Genomic DNA, 20,034 nt, shown 5'->3' on the forward strand with positions numbered 1-20,034 from the left:
CAGATGCTAAATGCCTAAGAGACAGGCCTCTTTGTTTTTCTTAAAACAACAAATAATAAATCTTTTCTAAGTCTAGGTAAATGCATTTTACATCACTTCTCAAAGCACAGCAACATTGTAAAGTTGTGACCAGATTTTTCAATTTATCTCACTTCCAATGGAAAAGGTCTTGCTGACTTATTTTATGGAAAAAGTGAAAGATAAAAGCAAGACAGGATTATGCATGAAATCTTGCCCATTAAACAAACAATGGAGATTTAACCTGATCGCTGCCTCCCAGAAAGACAGGTGCTAAAACACCAACTGTCATCCCTGAAAGATGATCCATTCTTTCAAGTATTTTTCCCTTCATTGCTTACCACATAAAGCTAAGCTTAAACCATTAAATAAAAGCCTTTTTCAAGAAAAATAGGTGTTGTATTTTTATTATGGAATTTAGAAAAGATTCAGGGAATAAAAGTTAGAAGATCTGTTAGGAGGCAATGGCTGTTTTTGAGATGTGCACATTTTATTGACTAATACATAACCTATCTTTGAGTCTTTGAGTGTAATAAAACACCCAATAAGAGAAAGATTTAAACATTGGGAAACCTTACTTTTTCCAATAAGTATATGTGCATCAAGTGATAACAGACATCTGTTACTGAGTCCAAATAATAGGGTCAGAATTTACCAAGACATGATATACGAGTGAGGACACAAGCAAAAAAAACATTTTCCAACTCTAATTAGCAGGTTTTATGGTTCACTGTTGGCCCAACTACTGTTCACCTAATTCCCAACTAAAAACAAAATTCTGCTGGCACAGCATGTCAATGGGCCAAATGACACTTTCAAGTACATGCAATATTAAAAAAAAATTATAACCTTCTACTTGGAATAACTACAGAGGAATCTTGTACTAAATAGCTCCGACTAAATAGAAGAGTTAATTATCTGAAAAGCAAGCAAATACAAGAAGAGGTAAGTTTTGAACCAATGGGATTCTTTTAAGAAGTGTTGGACTTTTCAAATTTCTGCTAGTTGTAATACTAGTTTAGTCATAAGTAAATATTTAGGTTTAAAAGATAACAGCGATGTTTACTTAATTCAACTCCTTAAAAATCAAAAACAAAATTCTACCAGTAGGGGTTGGGGGAAAAAAAAAAATAAAGTCTTTAGGTTTCAGAGCCCTAAGGTACCTCTTCATATGCTAAACAGTGGTTTTAAACCATAATCCTGACTGCAAAACGCCAAAATGTTAGGACACATGATCCCTGAGAATATGGGTAGACTATGACTGCTGTGCCCAAGCTGGGGGTCTTAGTAACAGGATAAGTCAGGAAACACATCTCACCAGAGTCTTTGTGCCTCTAAATGATGTTCCCATCATCTCTGTCTCACAAGGGGCAGAACTAAGTCCAGAGTCAAATCCTAACCCCATGTTCAGAACTTTGTCTTCTAGGCTGCTTGTGAAAGAATGGACATTTTTTTAAGCTGTCTGAGGTCACCCTCCCAGTTATCTTAACTCCCTAAGGTCACCCTCCCAGTCATCTCAACTCCCTAAGGTCACCCTCCCAGGAATGGGAACAAAGCCCTTAAAACTGTTCCAAGAAACAGCCCCAAACAGAGAATAAAAGGGTAAATTGAGCCAGATAGCCAGATAGTGATCAAACACAATGATTACCAGAAACTATTGACCAGAATCTACGCCCTATTGTAAAACATTGTGAAACATGTTGTATGTTATCAGCAAACCCAGACCCCCCTTTGAAATTTCCCGGCAGCTTTGTCCCCCCTTTTCCCTTTCATGTGTGACCCCTCCCGATGTGTGGTTTCTGCCTTTATAAACCTACAAGATTTTCTGCTAGGGACTCGACTCCTGGAGTTGGGTCCCAGCGCGCTGGAATAAACACCTCTTGCGGTTTGCATCAAGTGACGCCTCCTGCGGTTGATTGGGGTTGCCGTCCATCCATGGGACAGAGTTGGGGTTTCCTTTTTGGGGGGCCTTACATTTGGGGGCTCGTCCGGGATAAGATGGCCCCCCCTCATCCGCGGAGTCGACCTTGGAGGTAAGAAGGGGTACCCCGAAGTTGTCTGTCGTTGTCTTGTGTTTTGTTTTGTTAGTTGATCTGGTTCTGCGAGCGCGCTTTCGGTTTCGGTGGCAGCCGTTCGGTGACCCGTGAGGGTGGCCGAACAGTGGCCGGCAGACGTGCCTGGGGGGCCACAGGTTGCAGCCCTGGGGGACGCCCTAAGGGTGGAAGGAGAGCCAGGGACGCCTGGTAGTCTCCGTCGGTAAGGGCGCTGATGGGGTTCAATTGGTGGATCAGAGATTGGCGCCCGTCTGTATCTGGTTCTGGTTCTGTTGTGTGTTTGTAGCAGAGGTGGAGGAAGGGTTGGAACAACTGGGGGGTTCTCGGCCCGGGCTACTCTCGGGTGGACCCCAAAGGTTCCTTCTCTGGACTCCCGCTCCCAACAGCCCTGAAGGATAACTTAGCAAAGTAGCTTCAGTCTCAAAAGTATGTTGAGGATAAGATGAAAAGAAGCAAACAAGAGTCTGAAAGGCATCAAAGAACAGCATCGAAGAAATTAAAACCTGAAATGTTTTTCACATATTTAAGGAGGTAAGCCAGGAAAGCCACCCTTAATGCTCAAATCACAATTCAAGCACACTAAAATCTTGGGACATGTTTTAAGTATCTGAGTGAAGAGGAGATTTTAGTGATCCTATGTTGGGAATAACAATCTGACAGCAGAATTCCATCTACTTCTTTTCAATCTAATGAAAAGTATCAAATAAGCTGATACTTTATATAAAAATTATTAGCTATTTATCATAAGCAGGAGTTAAAATATAATTTATACTTCACAATTTTAATTATAGGCAGAAATCACTATTGAATTCTGTACAGAATTCTACTTAATGTACTTTTCATATACTCTAATTTACACTTTAAGAGTAAGACATTTTTAAAGAATCAATATGTTAAAAACTCATAATGTGTATAATTTACATTAGACTGCCACATAATACTGCCATATAATGACCTGGGCCTATGTGTCTATAAGACAACTACTTTTATGATTGCTTCTTATTTAAATCAATCACTTCAAACCTACTGAAGGTAGAATGTAGATTAAAATCCAGAAAACTAATTGCCGTTCTGGGTCACGAAATTCAACACATCTTCTGAGTGTGGTCCTGGGGACTGAACTCAGGGGCACTCTCCCACTGAGCTCTATTCCCAGCCCTTTTATTTTTAGCTTTTTTTTTTTTTTTTTTTTTTTTTTTTTTCCTTCTTTTCTTTTGAGACAGTTGTCTCACTAAATTTCTGAGACTGGCTTCAAACTTGTGATCCTCCTGCTCCAGTCTCCTAAGGGGGTGAAAGTACTGGGGTGCACCACCACACCCAGCTTAATATTCAATACCCTTTGGGTGGGGGCAAGAGGTGTAAGGGCACTGAACTCAGGGGCACTGGAACACTGAGCCACGTCCCCATCCCTATTTTGTATCTTATTTAGAGACAGGGTCTCACTGAGTTGCTTAGCATCTCACTCTTGCTGAGGCTGGTTTTGAATTCATGATCCTCCTGCCTCAGCCTCCCAAGTCACTGGAATTACAGGCGTAAGCCACCGCACTTGGCTTAAAATTTAACATTCTTAAAGGAATTACAATACCACTAACTGGAATATCTTATTAAAAGAATGTGATGTTATAGAATAAAATATCTGTAGGAACCTCAAGAATAGAAACCTCATTGTCTAATTAACTTACTGTATGATAATAAATATAACTTCACCAAATGGGACAGGCAACTTAAAATTTAAGTGATAGGGTAGCAAAATTGGAAGAATCATTTTTGCCTATGTATATTTTGCTACTAATGGTTGATTAGCTGTCATCTGCCATACGTGTCAAAATAAAATTAAAATTAACATCTTTCCTTTACTAACAAACCTGAGTCTAAACTGGAATAGTCAAGATGACAGATCATGATGTTAAAAGCATTAATACAAAAATTGTCTCTCTGCTACTTTCCTATACATTTTGGAATCCTACTGGTGACACAGTAGTCACATATTACCTTAATTTTTATGTTGAAGATAATGAAGGCAAAAGACAACCAATGTCTTAGTATAATCAAAGCATTCTATAAATATTGTCAGGTAAATATGAAGATAAAGTGAAAAACATCCCAAGCTTTTGGAGAAGTAATCTGCCTTCCTGTCTATGCAAGCTAAAAGGAAGACTAAACCTTCAAAGATCAGCATTAAAATGACATTCCTTTTTTGCTAAGAGAAAAGGGAAGGGGCTTAGCTTTTGTGACACATTTTTCATTTGAGAATAATCTCATAAACCATAATAAGAGAAGGAAAACTCGAAACTATTTAATATACCAAAGAATAAGGAGCAATTATTCTGGCCTCTTCAGTTTAATGTTCTAGGTTACCAATATCTCTATAGACAGCAACATATTAAGTAAATATAATTAGTATAGTTTTTAAAATCTGAGACTGAAATTAGATGCAGAAAACAAATTACTGTCAGAATGACCAGAAATTGCTATCCAACTGGTCTTTAAACAAAACATTTGGTTTTATAGAGCAGGCAAAGAAAGATGAGGATAAAAATCTATTAAATGCTATCTAAGAAAACCCAAATTTCCAATGTAGAACAGTGTTACCAAAGATTATATTCTACCTTTACCTTTTGGGATTTTTGAAGCAAACTGTTTTACCCAATTATGTACTTTCAAAAATTTCAGTTAATAAAAATCTCTGTGAGGAAAATGATTTTTAAATCAACAAAAGCAAAAAGACAAGATGTTCAAGACTTCAGACAGTATCTGAGAAAGAATACAACTAGGGAATGGCTTTACCTAGATGAGCAAAGTTCAGAATAGCAGAATTCCTTCCATGTTGTAATGAATATTCTGAAACTACCAGTTATTTGACAACTATCCTAGGTGCAGTAGTAAAACAGAAGGGAAAAGCCTCACACAGAAAGCTGAATGGCCCAAAGAAAACCTAAGTGGTGACAAGAACCTAAAGGCACATGCAGGTACGCATCTTTTATATTGGATGTGATACACTTACATGGCCCCTGTTGAATCTCTTGGGGACCAACAGTAAAGCAAGTTTAGAACTTCAAATCTTGAGACATCTATAGCAAGATGCTGATCCAATGTGGCTCCAATTATCTTCTGTTTTCCTGGCTCACCTGAAGAGGAAAAAACACTACAGAGGATGTGGGAACTGAATTTCTTTATGTAGATTCTTCTAGAGCAACTGTCTGAAAGTTTTGGCCCAGTCCTTTGTGAAGTCTGGAGATGAGACATTTGAAGGACTAGTGAAAAACAAAATCCAAATGAAAGGGTGGAGTGAGATATCTAAAAAGGGAGTATGAGAGCAAAAGATAATTGTTGTAGGTAACTCAGTGTTCCTCATCCTTAGGTGGGAGGAGGCAGAGAAAGGAGAGGAAAACAATGCACAGACACTTCTCCCTCCACTCCCTTACCCACTGTTATTGGAACTTCATGGAAATACCTAAGTTTTTGACCACAATTAGGGAGTGAATAAGCAACATTATGTAGAAGGTTTAGCATTTTGTCAAGTCTCCCTCCCCTGGCATTATATTCAGCAGGGAGGCCTTTCAGATAATACCATTTTTTTCTAAGAAAAGACTGGTGGAATACAGCTTGAAGCAATAAGAAAGAGAAAAATAAATTGAATTTGTACAAAAATGGAATTCACAAGACAAATACCATATTTACAAAATTTATCTGATTTTCAAAAAGGGTGGGATGGTTTTCATGAAATAAGAAATCAGAACCCCCTGCCAAAAATAGTAGTTTCCAAGTAACAGAAAATTTTTTAACTAAGCAACACAGACTACATGCTTCATCCTTCTGTGCCATACTATCCCTAGAAAGATAATCTTTAAAAACTAAGATTAGCAGAACCAAGTCTGATTTATTACCACACAAAAAGCATAATACTCTAGACCATGTTATTAATTAGATTCATTTTTAATAAACTTTTAAACTTTTTCCTTAAAATATTTACCTAAATCTTATAATAGTTATTCTCCTGCATTCATGTAATACCCTAGGGCATAAAATATTTTTTCCACATACATTCCACTTTAACCAGAATTTTCTTGAACTATGTCTGGCAAAAATACCAGAATTTTCTGGAAAATGAGACTGGAGGAAAATTAGGTCCTTACCTGGCGAGGCTGTTCGTTCATTCGTTGTGGGTCTGATTTCACTTTATTACTAGGATGGTTTGTGACTTTGGTTACTGGTTGTTTGAAAATCGACGCTGTTTTCTAATTGGCAATGTTGTATTCAAGTCTGGTTTGCCCTGTGAATGAATATAAGTGTTTTCATTAATAAATATTATATATAAACATGATGATTTTTTAATTCAATGTTTATTACTTTAAGTCAAATTATTCTAAAATTCTCAGTCGAACTCAGCATTTTAAATACTCTGAAAGTGCACCTAAAATACTTTATGTTGTAAAACAGACATGAATTTTTTCTCATAACAAATGAAAATCTTTTGTATACTGGATTGAACCAGTACCACAAAACCACTGAACTAAATCCCCAGCAGTTTCTATTGTGAGACTGGTTCTTACAAAGTTAGGATCTCACTAAATTGCTAAAGCCTGGAACCTGTGATCTTCCTGCCTCCGTAGGTAACTCAGTGTTCCTCTTCTCCCCAGCTGCTGGGATTACAGGCACATGCAGGTACATTTTTAAATGTAAGAAAATTCTGTGCATAAAATTCAAAATTAATTTGATATGTTAAGTATTAAGGGTTTTTTTTTTTAAAGTTATTAAATCTGTTTGGGTTATACAAAAGGAAGGAGAACTTTAAGGACAACAATCATTGGAATAGCAATCATGTCTACATTCTAAGAATAGAGAAAAATATTGGCACTAAATACTTGGGTATTAAAATATAAACAACCTGATCAACAATTAGGAAGCCACACATAAAATAACACAAATTAAGCTTCCTTTTATATAAAAATGAAATAATTCTTAATAGAATTCAATTAAGAAAAATATGATAAAATAAGGATATACGGGTTGAGCATGCCTAATTTAAATACTTAAAATTTGGGGGGTACCAATGTCATCATAAGTGGAAAATTCCGTACCTGACTGCAAGTGACAGGTCACTGTCAGAACACAGGTTCATTAAAAATATTTATAAAATTACCTTCAGGCTATGTGCAGTGAGCATACATAAAAAATAAATTTCATGTGTAGATGTGGGTCTCATTCCCAACTGACGTATCTCATGCATACATGCAAATATTCTAAAATCTGTAAAGAATGCAAATTCAAAACACTTCTGGTCTCAAGCATAGTGGATTAGGGATATTCAACCAGTATTCCTAAATTTTAACATATTCACATTTAGTCTTTTTACAGAGGAGATTTTAAATTGAAGCTTCAGAAAGTTACGTAACACATTCATCAAATTTTAACCAAGCAGTTAATAAAATGTGAGATGTGTTCTAGTGAGGTCAAAATGCAGCATAGGGTTGTTATTAAAATATTTTGCAATACCTCCCCCCAAAAAAGGGAGAAAAATGCAATTTAATGATTATGCTGATTTTGACCAAAAAAAATTTCATATATATACATACATATATATATACACACACGTACACACCTATACTTGACTATGTACCTTTAGTACATAGTCATTTAATGAAAATATGTACCCCACATATTTATGAAATATTATAGAAAATGTATAGGATATTTGATGAGTTTTTTAACATGTCCACATAGAAACTATAATATCAACTTCATATTCCCAAACAATGATTCTCAAACCCAAACATGCATAGGACTTGTTAAAACAATGTGGACTGGGCCTGATCCTCAGAGATTCTGATTTAATAGAGCTGAGGTGGGATCTGGGAAATTGCATGTCTATGAAGGACTCCAATATGCTGATGCTGCTGCAGGGATCAAACTTGAAGAAGCAATACATCAAAACAAAGACTGCTAATTTGTGGTAGGTACACCAAATCTAAACGATGGATGTGTTTGTTTACTTTTTGATACCTTCAGTACATTAAGCCAGCATCTAAAAACCTGGAGTCTTCATATAAAGTCCAGAATTCCAGATCCTCACAAACATGGAAAGGTATAGGAGAAATGCTAGACTTTGCTTGGCAACAGTAGGCCCTGACTGGCAATAGTTGCCCACCACAGATGTCAGGTTCACCTTTTGTAACATTTCTCAATAACTCTTATTACCTGCCTGAGCTCTATAAGCATGGAGTTTGTGACCACTGCTTAAAGATTATTAGCATCTAGGAAAGTATGGTAATTATTACAATTATAATATTTGGATCCATTATTAAATGTGCCCTCACCTCTTCCCCTCTATCCATAATACACCTTCTTCTTCTGAATGTATTGGACATTTTTGCCACTCCTTTATCTCAGTTTTCCCCCAATGTATGTGTTTTTATCTTTATATTCATCTCAAATTATTCTAACCATATTATTTCTCTGGTATATATCTTTATCTTGATGGACTTTTAAAAAAAAACAAATCATCTGCAAATTTGATTGATGGGGTACAGAACCACCACCAGAGAATGCATCTTTAAAAGACATGAGGAGCAAGAGTGTACATTTTTAAAAGGTCCCTGGTAATTCTGTATACCACAAAAGGTTTGGACATCTCTGATTTATGCATCCAGAGCACTGTGAAGCCCTTAACAAAGTCATACAACCTACAAAATGGTCAATATTCAGTCCTAAAGAAGCTTAACATAAAAATGCTTATGGGAAATTGTTTCTTTTGCTAATTAGATATAATCAGGTAATTGTTTCACTAAACAAATACCTTGCTTGGTTTTTACGTTTTCTGTTTTTTAATAAAGAACAATGTGCTCTGCTGGTGCTAGAAGAAAAGTAGTACCTGTTTGTAGGAGCAAACATATTGGAGCCTGAGATTATCATTGTTACCAAGGGTAACTGGAGGCAGCAGGGACCCTTCTAAACTGTTCTAAACCATGAACCCAATTCAACACAGGAAGTATGAACCACATAAAACTATTGATGAGTAAGGCTGATGTTTTTGCATTAACTTGTGCTTTTGGTGCACTAAAGAGAAATTAGGAAACTGGCTAAAAGGTTCAAGACATACAATTAACCTCTATTGTTCAATGAGACAGTTTATTCCCTGGTGGCAGAGAACAGGGGACATTATTCAAGCATGTAACATCATTCCTCTCTTAATCTCATTTGGGTTTTAACAATTGCTTCTCTCTTTTAACTGGCCTACAAGCTTGACAGAAATAATTTTTTACTAAATAACTTTATATTCAAAAAAAGTATGAAGTTGAGTCATCTATAAAGCTGAACTAACTGGTTTTCTCAGACTGTCACAAAACAGTAAATTATATTATCACTCTCCCCTGAGGACTTGAGTCATCATTCACACCCAAATACATGTCAGAATTTCTCTAATTAATAACCAACAGGCCATAAACTTGGAAGTTAAAAAGTAAACTCTCTTGCATGGGACAAGTTTATAGCTGTCTGTATATTTGAAATCTCTTTCAATATTCAAAAAGAGTAAAGCAGTTCTTTACATTACAAAATTAAACTGGCAAATAAGCACATTGTAACATCAGAACTAAAAGTTTGCAAACTTTGTCAACTCTTGTCCCTATGTGGGCAGGTCCTTGAATCAAAGTTTAATGAATTTTATATGTGTATACTAGACTGAAAGTATTTAAGTTTTTGAGGACCTATTTATCCTCGTTGCTGAGGGGAAAATAAATTTTTATTTAAAAAGAAATTTCTTCTCTTTCCATATATGTGAGGTGGTTCTTTGTATACTCATGAAGGACAGATGTGCAATAAATATTTAATTTTAAAAACGAGGAGGAAAAAAATTCCTTTTGAAAAAGTTAACAGTAATACTAGAGCTGAGTGTCAAATGTGGATCTGAACTTTCCAGGGGCCTAGACAAAAGAAGCATTCAATCATATAGTTATCATGGTCAGAGAGGAGGAGGTATACAAGTTAATGAAGAAAATAAATGTCCTGGTGCTAAATATAGAAGAAAATCAATAAAGGCATTCAACATCACAACAAATATTAAACAGATTTTAAATGGGTTTGTCTTTTTCCCTTTTGTTCAATAACTTTTCATAAAAGCCAAGAACATAAGACTCTAAGGACAATTCAGTGAGGGTGATTCTGAAAAGGACTAAACCCCAGTAGGACCTCATTATTGTGTAATCTTTCAGTGACCTAACTTAATTACTGAATAACTAAAGGGGTGGAAAAAGATCACGTTTCATAAAACCAATGCTTGTCTAATATTTTCTGTATTCCTACTCAAGAGAATTTTTAAAATATATACTTCTCTCATATTTAAAGTTGATTATCAGGAATATTTCATATTTTAATTTAAATTACAAATGATACTTACCACCAAGTATTTGAAATACTGACACTTTAATAATAAACTACCATATCACTCAATTAATACAGAAGCAAATCTTTTACTCTTTGAATTAATAATTCCATTCCTGCCAGGCACGATGGTACATGCCTATAATCCCAGCAACTGGGGAGGATCATATTCAAGACTAGCCTCAACAACTTGGTGAGGCTCTAAGCAACAGCAAGATCCTGTCTCAAAACAAAAGAATTTAAAAAGGGCGAGGGATGTAGCTCAATGGTAAAGCACCCCTGGTTCAATCCCTAGTACCAAACATAATAATTCCATTCCCACAGTTATTTACTATTTTAACTTGAAATCTTTGATTATATTCATGAAAATTTCTAAAATTTTGTGACCATAAACCCTTAGTGATAAAATTTATTCCTGTTAGTATATAAACCACTAAAAATAATATATTACAAATTGTTAGTTTTTTAGAAAAAATATATATATTGTAAAAGGGTTTGTTTTGTTTTGTTTTGTTTTCATCCTGAGACAGTCTGTGTTGCCCAGGCTGATCTTGAACTCCTGGTCTGAAGTAACCCTCCTGCCTAAACCTCCCAAATAGCTGAAACTACAAGCATACATACGTCCACCATGCCTGGCCCAAAATAAATTTTTTCTCAAAATAACTTATGGTCTTAGACAAATATTTAGACAAAAATTAGCATCAACTTTATTCCTATTCTTCATTTTTTACAGATGTAGGACTAAACAACCTTGATCACATAAATGAGCAGAACTAATTTTACTGTCATTTATGCAGCTCCTTTTGAGTTATATGTTACAATATCAAAAAATGTTAATAATCAGGTGATGACCACATAAAGTCCTCCAAATTTTTTGAAAGCAAACAGTTGTACTTGAAAAAATTCACTGTTACAGAATGATTACGTTTCTCAACCCAATATTTCAAACTACCCCTTTATTGGTAAACAAATGTTTTGTACCACAGTAAGACAGCTGACAAATAAGTGTGCTCATCTATACGATAGGAGATTGATAATGAAGAATTGAGAGGAAAAATAACAGATACCTTTATCTATAAAGGTACATTTGCAGAACAACTGAAGGAAAGAGTACACTGTATACAGAACTTAAAAGGTATTCTGAAATGGATTCCTTTAAAACTATCCAGGTCAAACTTTCACATGACATATTCTGAACACAAGGGGCTTGCTGTGTATTCTAAATACTGCTTATCTCAGACTGGCTTTGAAAAAAGCTGCATGAGACAGTTCAACATTGTACATATTCTATAACCAAGCTTAGAAAGCTTATTTTATCTTTAAAATTCATGCAAATTTTGCATTTCACTTTAAAAATTAGCCTTGTTTGTTTTAAGGTTAAAATGTTGTTCTACTTGGGCTTGGGTTGTAGCTCAGTGGTAGAGCACTTGCCTAGCACATGTGAAGCCTGGGCGCAATACTCAGCACCACATAAAAATAAATAAATAAAATAAAGATATTGTGTCCATCTGCAACTAAAAATATTAAAAAAAAAAAAAGTTCTACCTACCCAAAGTGTTCAAATAAAACTGACATTTCCAAATCATTCAAGTATTATTTAATTCTGTGCTTTTATGTACACAACACAGATATATTCATGACCCAGTTTGAGAAGCAAAGACTTTATATCTCAAACATCAATTTCCTTATCTGAAAGGAGGATAACAACTCTTGCAAAGATTCTCATAGGGATCCAATAAAGTAGTGCACATGTAATGTTGTTGCTGCTGCTACTGCTAATGCAGTTTTCAGTCAGTCACTGAACAAATACTGAGTGCCTATCAAATGCCAGGCATTGACTGCAAAATGAATACAGTCATGAAAAAACCAAAGTCAACAACAACAAAAACCCAACAACAAAATCCCTGCATCAGAGCTTTTAATTCTGGGGTAAGAAAAAGACAACAATTAGAAAAACAGGTTTATGGTTATCTTGGCACATAAATTCTTTTTTAAAAAAAGTTCTCTCTTTCACATTAATTTCATATTGAGTATGCCTTTGAAATTTAGAAACTTAACCTGTTAGGCTTTCCCAGAAGGGAAGTCATCCCTTGGTTCACACACAGGTGTGCCCATGTAGTATCTTTAGATCAAATCAAGACTATTCTCAAAAAGCCATTTCAGACTTGCTCAAGAATACACATAGCAGCCAGAAGTGAACGCTATTCCACAAAACCAAATGTCTCAATGCAAAGTGCCTGACAATCTTTTGTAACCTTTTACAATTCAGATATAATTCACATACATAAAACTCACCATTTCAAAATGGACACTTCAGCAGTTTTTAGAGTATGCACAGGGTTGTGGAGCCTTCCTAAGTTTTTTGCAAAAAGTAAAGTATATCTATCATATCTATTATTTTATGGAAAATCCACTTACTCTAATATACTAAGTGAGGAATGAGATTTAAGGAGATCAATGGCATCATACTAAAAAAATAATAATGGGTGAACTACATATTGAACTCATTTAAAAAGGTCTATATATCTAACAGAAAAGTGGAGGGCTGAAATTCACTGTCAAAAATACTTTTTGAAGAGTTCTGCTTGAAAAAAATAATTTCTTAGAGATTTAATTAATATAGTCATCAAAGGATATTGCAAAAGATGCCAATGACTTTCAACCAGATATTTAGCAGCCCTACTTAAACTATGGTTGCTATTGTATGGAACCGTCTCCTTCAGATCTAATTCAACACTAGCTATATGTATTTGTCAGTCAAGCCCAGACCCTCTCAAAAGGATCTATTAAACTAGGATACATTTGAGGCACTAATACTATGATAAACTAATGTCATAATACAGAACCAATTATTCTCATCAGCAAACCTATCTGCTAACATGGCTAAAGCTCTTCTGTTTACTTTTTGTTTCCTAGCAAACTTTATCCAATTACCTAAATACGTGGGTCAAATTAGTCAAAAAGATGGAACAGCACTATAAACTAATAACCTATTATCTTCATTTATTAAAGATGATTAGTCAAAGATAAATGTCCTTTATTTATTCATTTATAGGATATTTCTGTATATTCCAGGAAACTGTAAGTTATTTGGACAAGAGAACACTAACTAGTTCTAGCGTCCTTTACTACATCTTACCCTTTCTACCTTTACTCATTCATTAAATGAACACTATGCAAGTCACCATCATACTGGACAAATACAATAGCCTCCTACCTGCCCCACCTACCCACCCACCAACTTCCACTTCTACACCTCTATCATGCATTCTTTACTTGCAGCCAAAGTAATCTTACTATCACCCGCTTTGTAAAGCCCTCAACCAGCATTCATACCATTCTTTAGGCTGGTCTGCTTATCTATTTTTTAACCTCACCTAATATCACTCTCTCCCTCACTGAACTCTAGCACCCTGGCCTTCTTTCTGTCATTTTATGAGTGCATTCTGCCTTGGGGGTTTTGCACTAGTTATTCCCTCTGCCTGGAAGGCTCTGCCCTCTGATTCCATGTCATTCAGAAATCAGCCTAAAAATTACCCTCACAGAAACTATTTCTAGTCACTCAATCTAAAACAGTCACCCAGTCACTTTCCATCATTCTTAGTTCAATGCATGGCATTTATTATTTTAAAGTGTTTCAGTTTGTCATCTCATTAAAATGTCATCTCCACAAACACAGAAACTTCCTCTACTGTATTCACGGAATTCAAAATAAAGCCTGAACACACAGAATGTGCTTTAAATTTCTGTGGAATAAGCAAATAAACAAAGTGCTATTACATGTTAGGTGCTGTGCCATGCAGCCCTGTCAGTCTCGTTTTCTGTCTTAAATTTACAGACACTAAGTGGTAGATATTATAATTAAATGTAGCCTTTTAGTCAAAATTATTAAGCCAAGAATGGAGTCATCTGTATTATCTGTCTCAAGCTTAATAATGTAAGAGAAATAATCTCTAAATTTGTTCCATAAATTACTATTTAACATTTAAAGTTATGCTTATAGGTAAACATGGCCAGCATATTCCTCTGAGTCACACAGCCAGCCCTGCACAAGCATCCCATGGGAAAATAATCCAGTCTCCAGATGGTGTTTTTGGCAGTCAGTGTCAACGATAGTGCTATTATATTATAAAATAATGGGAAATAAAGAGTACAAAGAATCTAAAGCTTAGCGGACTGACAACAAGATATTAAGACATCAAAACAAGCTCTTGGGCTGAGGAGATAGCTCAGCTGGTAGAGTGCTTGCCTCGCATGCACAAGGCCCTGGGTTCAATCCCCAGCACCGCAAAAAAACAAAACAAAACAAGTCTCTACATTGGCAGGAGGCATACTGAGTTGCTCCCTGGAAAGCCAAGGTTCATAAAATTGTGTTTCTCAATTCTGAATCTGAAAACTTAGATCATTTCATTGTAGGTAATAAATCATAGTAACTTACTGTCTGTATAACTAAGAAAATAATCCAAAATCTAGCACACTGATTCTACACAGAGGGAACTGGTATGAAGGTTAACATCTTGCTGAAAAATACAAAGTGTAAGGTCAACTAACACAATGACAGGGTTAAGTCATCAAGATGAAGTAGATTATTCCTTAGAGGAGTTGTACAGAAAGTTTAACTGGTAAAGATAATATCAACTTGGAGATAAACAAGGGCCAACCAACCCTGGATACTAATAAACTTTAAAGAGAATCAAGCTTGCCCAAATAGTCAACTATTCTCCTTTAGAGAATTAGCAAAGAAGTAAAAAGGAGCTCATCCTTCACTGAGTAGTTTTATTACAGATTACCATATAAAAACTAAGAATTAAGGTTAAGAGCAAAGCCACAAAGTCAGTGTTAGTGGAGCTCAGTGTTCCAGACAAGTCCTAGTTACACTAAGAAAGGTTTGTGTACACCACTCTTACAGTTACCAAAACTAATTCCATCACACCTTACATCTGTCTACCCAATAACCAAATGACCACATTTCCTCATTTCTCAGATCATACATTATCTCACCACTCATCCATAATATTCTATATCTACCTCAGATTTCCATGCCTCTCGAATTTCCCCTCCCTGCTCCCATGGATATAGTTCACATCTAGGGCCTACTGCGAATCAGGTAAGTGTTCCACCAGTGAGTTATACCCTCAGCACTCCCTTTCTCTCTTGATCCATTATAACCACATATCTAAGGGTCAGGAAGTGGAAAAGTTTCCTTCTTTCTCCCCATTACTACTTTCAAATCATTTCTCCATTCTTGCTCCTTCAAAACACCAGCTCTTTTAAAGTCCATAGCGTTTAGCTACCATCTGCCCCTCAGTTTTTTCCTTCATTCGTTAGACTTCTTTTCAGCCATCCAATTAATCCCAATTTTTCCTCAGAGACTCAGTACTCATGTGGTCAGAATCTTTTGACCTATTCCTCTATCCACCCTTGCTTACCTAACGTAGTCACAGGTTTGTCAATGCTAGTAACTATGCCATCTCAATTAAAGCACCCAACTCTGATTTCCACTTCCTTCCCTTGCAGCTCACTCAGGACTTTCATTTTTTGGCCCCTTCTACAGCTCTTGTCCATTGACTATCCTATTTTCTCACTGCTTTTTACCCCTTTCACATTTTTCCCTACCTAGCACAGGTTGCATGTTCACATTATGATCATAATACTGCAAACATGCTTGGCTTTCCTGACTTCCATGGTTTTTTTCACTCATGCTATCCATTTAACCAGAGGTTAACCAAAGCAGCATCTCTTTCATCTACCATCTAGTACTCTTCCAGTGATTTTTTTCCTACTGAAAAAAATTTACTGAAAGAATTGTCCAAATTAACCAATTTTATCTTCCATTTACTTTACCACCCAATCCAATCTGGCTTCTGTTCCCACCAAAACTGTTTCAAGGTAATTAATAAATTTCATGTTCTTAAACTCATGGATATTTCAGTCTTCCTCTAGTTAACCTTTCAACAGCTTTTTTTTTTTTTTTTTTTTTTAACATTCTCTCTCCACTTTGCTGATTTATTCTACTTTAACCAAATTCTTACATTTACTTCAGGACTTGGTCCTGGATCCTTTCCTGTAGCTGAGTGCTTTTCTCTAATCCATTGCTCAGAATACTATCTATGCCCTAATGACTTTCCAGCTCAGAACTCTCAGTTCTAATACAGTATACCCAACTGCATACATGACACCTCTACTTGGATATTTACTAGGCACCTCAAATTTGCACATTCAAAATTGGATTTTTATCCACCCATATGTAGTATTTTCCTACAGTGATCTCAGTAAATACCACACTAATCCACCCAATCTAAAAACAAAGAGCACTTTTGAATCTTTTGTAATGCTCCACACATAATTCCTTAGCATTTGCAAAAGAGATCTAAAATCTGTCCAATTCTATCTCCGCAGGCACTACAAGTGTCTAGGCCATCATTATTCCTCACTGGACAAGAGCAACTTCCTCTTCACATCTACTCTCTTCATTTCATATCAAATTAACAGAAACCTATACTCAATAGTGGTCCACACTTAACAGATGCCAGTAATCCCTGAGAAGACTTTCAAGGTCTACCAATGTTAAATTTATCACCTGTGATGTATTCACTTCCCTTTTTCACTTCCATGTAGAGAACAGAAGATGCTCCAATCAACAAGGCCTTAATAAACTGACGAGTAGAGCCCCTGTGTCTTCAGAAAATATTTCAACTACTTTACCCATTGGCCAGGAATGTTGGTAGAAGGAATGATGTCTTTCTATTCAGTTTGAATGGAAGACTACTAGGAAGGTAGACACCAAGAGGCAGTTCTTACCACAATATGCCCTACCAGGAGCTACTAATCATCATGTTCCTAACATAAGGCTCTTTAGTGGTGGCTAATTGGTCATGGTATTCCTCAGACAGATATAAGTCAGTCCACTATTTCAATAACTAAAGTCAGACTGGGGATGAAACTCAGTGGTAGATGACTTGGCTTGCCTAGAATATGCAAGGCCCCTGAGTTCAATCTCACCACCATCCCCCCCCCCCACACACACACACACAAAAAAAAAAAAAAAAAAACAGTAACAACCAAAAAAATACATAGTCAAACAAAGGCGTAATTTGACCTATTGCAAGTAATTTGGTTCCTTACCTATTCCCCCACATCATCTGTCAAAGCCTGTTCCTTCTACTTGAAAGTCAGTGGTTATTAAGTTTTTCAGCTAGATTCAATAAACTCCCTTAGAAAAACACAAACAAAAAATATTGCACACAATTCAAAGGTTCTTAAGAGGTCTTCCTGAGGCACGGACTTTTAGGTTGGAATCCCCATCACACACTTCTCTACTGGTTCCTTAAAATCTGACCTTTGAAGCTTTAAAAGAAAAAGAATGTTCCTTATTGTACATTCTCTTCTGAATATTGTCCTGTCTGTTCTACCTGTTGTTCAAGCTTCCTAAGAGGGTAACCTATTTTTATGGAAAAGGGTTTTAAAATTTTTTTATTTTTTTAAAAAAGCTCATGTATAACATGCTTGTAGCTGCATAGCTCTGAAAACAAAGAAACAAAATAACTCATTAACAGTAGTTTCCTTTAGGCAACAATACTTGTACTAAGAGACAGGAGGAAGAAAATTTTCCACTGAAAATCATTTTCACTATTTACATACAATACTTCACTAAATAATAAATCCAAATTTTAATACTCTTATAAAACCAAGGAACATTGGGTTTCTAATTTCTCATCTCCCAGAAACTTTCTGGCACCAAAAATATGATTACTGATCCCTTCAGTCTATTGAAGACTGGTTACACAAAGGTCACCTGCTCCTTTCTAATTCTGAAACCCCACTGATACTCAAAGTCTTTATCCTCCTTGATCTATCCATGGCATTTACCAAAAATCTTTTCTAGGATTTTTGTCATACCACATTTTCTTGATCACCTATCTTTCTGGAAGGTACTTTTCACTTTCCACAAGATTTATTCATCCGTGAATACTTTTCTTCTATTTGCACCTACACTAGACAACCACAAAGATAAGAATTCTAAATCTCTGAGGATCCACAAGACCCTTTTAGAAATACAAAATACAAAATTATTTTAACCTAATCTTCCTCTCTCTATCCCCAAACTCATTCTTCTTCCTTTACCCTGATCCAACCCCACCTACAAGTGACTGACTTGATTAGTTGTGTGTTATTAAACAAATACCCAAAGTCCAGTAAGTTATAAAATGAGATTTATTTGGCTCACAATTCTACTGGCTAGAGAATCCAAATAGCATGGTGTCAGCATACAGGTGAGGGCGCCCTGGCTGTATCACAATATAACAGAGCAGCAGTTCACAAGCAGAAGAACATGTGCAAACAAGGAAGCAAAGTACCAGGCAAGGGCCGGCATACTCCTTTAATAACACAGGCGTGTTGGTGCACACCTGTAATCCCAGCAGCTCAGGGGGCTGAGTCAAGAGGATCACAAGTTCAAAGCCATCCTCAGCAGCTTACCAAAGACCTGAGCCACTAAGCCAGATCCTGTCTCAAAATTTAAAAACAAAACAAAAAAGCAAGGGTTGGGGATGTGGCTTAGTAGTTAAGCACCCCTGGGTTCAATCCCTGTTACCAAAAATAAATAAATACATACATACATACATACATAAAACGACCCACTCTCCTGGGAATTAGGATAAGCTCCAACACATTCCACAAGACCAGCATTAATCCATTCATGAGGACAGAGTTCCATCACCTTATTACCTTCCACAAGGTCTCATCTTTTAAAGATTCTACTACCTCAACACCACTGTTCTGGGGACCAACCATCTAACACTGAACCTCTACAGAGAAAACCACATCCAAACCACAGAAGTGAACAAAATAAGAATTTTAGCAGATATTAGTAAAATTCCCTTTCTCTACAATCTTAGTCATCAGATACTTTGAGTCTCCTACTTCTACATCTGCTGCCACATTAATTCAAGCCATCATTACTTTTTTGAACTATAAGTCCAAGTCCCACTTCTAGTTTCATCCCTTCTCAAATAGTCTCAATAGTTCATCCCAGTCTGTATCCATTACTCAAATCTGATTTAATCACCAACTTTTTTTCAAACTGTACAGGTTTGCCCCCAAGATATATCTGAGTTCCCTATAAAATTTTCTTTTTATTACTTAGTGAAGATAATTAAGTATCTTCTAGATAAATGGTTGAGAACCTAAGATACAATCATATGTAATACACCTTAAATAAAGATAATTCATGAAAAAATGAATGAGATTTGAAAAATTGACTCGAGAATATGATGCTTTTTATTCTAAATATCTATGATGAAAGAACTGTCTTCCAAGCTTGTTGTTCCAAGCTATTAGTAGGATTGTCAAGCCAAACTCAAATAAATTGTTCTATACCAAATTCATATCATAAGCAATTTTAATTTCTTCAGTTTTTGATAACCTTTATTTTATTTATTTATTTATATGTGGTGCTGAGAATCGAACCCAGTGCCTCACACATGCTAGGCAAGCACTCCGCCACTGAGCCACACCCCAGCCCTCATAAGCAATTTATAAACACATCATGCGTCACACTAACATTAGAATACTTGAGTTATTA

The 20,034-nt window shown here is 35.9% G+C and overlaps 1 pseudogene across 1 annotated transcript in view; it reads right to left on the bottom strand.

Annotated features, from left to right (window-relative positions):
* Positions 1-2,977: 2,977 nt before the first annotated feature.
* The window catches only part of LOC306643167 (methyl-CpG-binding domain protein 2-like), a 39,880-nt pseudogene continuing 22,823 nt past the window's right edge, over positions 2,978-20,034 (bottom strand). Inside the window, exons 3-4 of the transcript XR_013766873.1 lie at positions 6,209-6,345; positions 2,978-5,200 (exon numbers count right to left, since the gene is read on the bottom strand). The product of XR_013766873.1 is annotated as a methyl-CpG-binding domain protein 2-like (transcript). The remainder of the gene's footprint in view (positions 5,201-6,208; positions 6,346-20,034) is intronic.

Source organism: Sciurus vulgaris, assembly GCF_902686455.1.
Source record: "Sciurus vulgaris genome assembly, chromosome: 13".
NCBI lineage: Eukaryota > Metazoa > Chordata > Mammalia > Rodentia > Sciuridae > Sciurus > Sciurus vulgaris.